Here is a 3,462-nt window from a genome sequence, read left to right on the forward strand (position 1 = left end):
TGGACCCCTTCCTGACACCTTACACTAAAATTAACTCCAGATGGATTAAAGACTTAAACATAAGACCTAACACCATAAAAACCCTAGAAGAAAATCTAGGCAAAATGATTCAGGACATAGGCATAGGCAATGACTTCATGACCAAAACACCAAAAACATTGAAAACAAAAGCCAAAATAGACAAATGGTACCTAATCAAACTCCACAGCTTCTGCACAGCAAAAGAAACAGCCGTTAGAGTGAATCGGCAACTAACAGAATGGGAAAAAATTTTTGCAGTTTACCCATCTGACAAAGGGCTGATATCCAGAATTTACAAAGAACTAAAATAGATTTACAAGAAAAAAACTAACAAGCCCATTCAAAAGTGGGCAAAGGATATGAACAGACACTTTACAAAAAATTTACTAATCTTTTTAAAGAACCAGCTTTTGTTTTCATTGATTTGCATCATTGTTTTTCTGTTTTCAATTATATTGATGTCTGCTGTTTGTTATCTCTTTCCTTCTGTTTGCTTTGGGTTTATTTTTCTCTTCTTATTTCTGGGTAAAGTGTTATTTATTTGAAAACTTTCTTCTTTTATAATATACACATTTAATGCTGCAAAATTTTCTCTTATTACTACTGAAGCTGCACTCCCCAAATTTGATATCTTGCATTTTCTTTTTTGTTCGGTTCAAAATATTTTCTCATTTTTCTTAAGACTTTCTTTTTGATATATGTATTATTTCAAAGAATGTTGTTTAACTTCTGTTTAGAGACTTTTCTGTGCTATTCTGTCATTGATTTTTGGTCTAATTCCATTAGAGTCAGAGAACAGCTTTTTGTATTACCTCAATTTTTAATTTTTTTTTCAGATTTGTTTTATAACTCAGGATATCTATCTTGGCATGTGTTCAATGTGGACTAAAAATGAATGTTTATTCTCCTGTTATTGGGTGAATTATTCTATAAATGCCAGTTAGATTCAGTTAATTGATGATATTCTGTTCTTCTACAGCAGTGGCTCTCAATAGAGGGGATGTTGCTGGCATCTGGTAGAAGCCAAGGATGCTGCTAAGTATTCTACAATACAAAGAATAGCCTTATCCCGCAACCCTTGCCATAATCATCCAGTCCAAAATGTTAATACGCCTGAATTTTCTGTTTGCTCTGTTAGTCAATTAAAGAGAGAGAAGCATTGAAGTTTCCAACTATAATTGTGGTTTTGTCTATTTCTCCTTTTAGTTCTGTCAGGTTTTGGTTCAGGTGTTTTGAAGCTCTGTTATTAGGTTCATCTGCATTTAGAATTGTTATGTCTTCTTGGTGAATTGACCCTTTTATCATGTGTGTAATCTCCCTCTTTATCTCTCTCTTCTTTGCTCTGGATAGTTTATTTGATATTCATAGAGCTACTCCAGCTTTCTTTTTGTCAGTGTTACCTTGGTGTATCTTGTTTCATCCTTTTGCTATGTTTTTGGTTGTCAAATGAACCTTCATTTAAATATTTTCCTTTGTAGTTCTTAAGTAGTTGGACATTCCACCATGCCATTGTTGATGTCATCTATGATGTCAAGAGGGTGGTGGCCATCAGTAGTGCAGTCCACCAAGTGGACAGTCTCCAGGAGCTCTTTAAGGGTTCTGGAGAGTTCTCTAGCTAAATATCAGTGCTGCATTGAGAAATGCTGACAATTGCAACAAAAATGATATTTTCACCCTGTTTACTATTTTTGTTTTGCTGCTTTGTGTCTCGGAGTGATTCTTGGAGAACTTTGATATAGCGCAGAGGCAGAATGTACTACCTCAATCTGAGCCTGCATGTCCTGAATGATTCATTTAACTGTAATCTGTAGGGTCTTCCAGTCACTAGCTTTCTCGGCAATGTCATCACCAACATTTATTTGGAGACAGATCCAGGGAATTGATTTTAGGGGTCAAGGCAGGGATGACACTAACTTCCCCACCAGTGTACCTCAGGTATACATCTTTGATCTTGGTGTGTTTAAACCTAGATGGCATGGAAGGGGTGGCTTGTGTTAGGTGAAATCAGACGTGGCATGACAGAAGAAGGCTGCCTCTTGTTTTCCTCTGAGCTGAACACCCAGAGTTCATGCTTTTACTTTTAATCTACTTATATTTTTATATTTGAAGTGAATTTCTTGTTGGCAGCATATATTTGGTTCATGTTTTTTCTCCATTTTGACAAATGTTGTAATTAGTTTGTTTAGCCCATTTACATTTAATGTAATCATTGATATGTTTGAAGTCTACTATTTCATCATTTGTTTTCTTTTGCTCCCTAAATTTTTTTTTATTCCTCTCCTTTTCCTTTTCTGCCTTCTTTTAGAACTTTTTTGTATCTCATTTGATCTATTGCATTTCTACTATATCTCTTTGTATGTTTTTGGTTGCCCTAGAGATTACAATATACAAATTTAACTTTTCATAGTTTAGTTGGAATAAATACTTTTGCCACTTCAAGTAGAATATAGAAACATTCCCACCATATTGGTCCCTTTAGCCTCAATTCTTTATGTTGCAGTTGTCTTATATATTACTCTACATACACTGAATACCTCAGAAGATGTTATAATTTTTGTTTTCAACTACAAGCATATTTTAAGGAACTCCAGGCCAGGAATAGGTGGCTCATACCTATAATCCCATTGCTTTGGGAAGCCAGGGCAGGAGGATCACTTGAGGCCAGGAGTTCGAAGCTGCAGTGATCATTGTACTCCAGTGGGATGACAGAGCAAGACGCTCTCTCTTAAAAAAAAAAAAAAAGATCAGGCTGGGCGTGGTGGCTCACGCCTGTAATTCCAGCATTTTGGGATGCCCAGGCAGGCAGATCAACTGAGGGCAGTAGTTCAAGACCAGCCTGACCAACATAACGAAACCCTGTCTCTACTAAAAATACAAAAAATTAGCTAAGCATGGTGATGGGTGCCTGTATTCCCAACTACTCGGGAGGCTGAGACAGGAGAATTGCTTGAGCCCAGGAGGCAGAGCTTGCAGTGAGCCAAGTTCGTGCCATTGCACTCCAGCCTGGGCTATAAGAGTGAAACTCCATCTCAAAAATATGTATATATATCTCAGTACATAGCAGAAAAATAGTCTATTATAATACTATAATAGTCTATTATATTAAGAACCTCTCACAGTAGTGTAACTATAATTTATAACAATCTATCATATATTTCAAAATAGCTGGAAGAAGAAAAAATAGGACCTTGCCAACCAGGAGAAAATTTCCCATATCACTCCAGCCCCCTGGTTCTTCCTGCAGTTTCTCTCCTGGCTTCACATATCAGGAAACCTGGATTTCCCACTACCTTGAGACAGACTCTTCTCTTGGACCTTACTAAACTCAATACCTCAGGCTTGAAATTATTTTTTTAGATTTTGCTTTTAGTTAACACATAATAATTATACATATGTATGGAGGACAGTGTGATGTTTTGATATGTATACATTCTTTTTTTT

Source organism: Cebus imitator, unplaced genomic scaffold (assembly GCF_001604975.1).
Source record: "Cebus imitator isolate Cc_AM_T3 unplaced genomic scaffold, Cebus_imitator-1.0 Scaffold91, whole genome shotgun sequence".
Taxonomy (NCBI): domain Eukaryota; kingdom Metazoa; phylum Chordata; class Mammalia; order Primates; family Cebidae; genus Cebus; species Cebus imitator.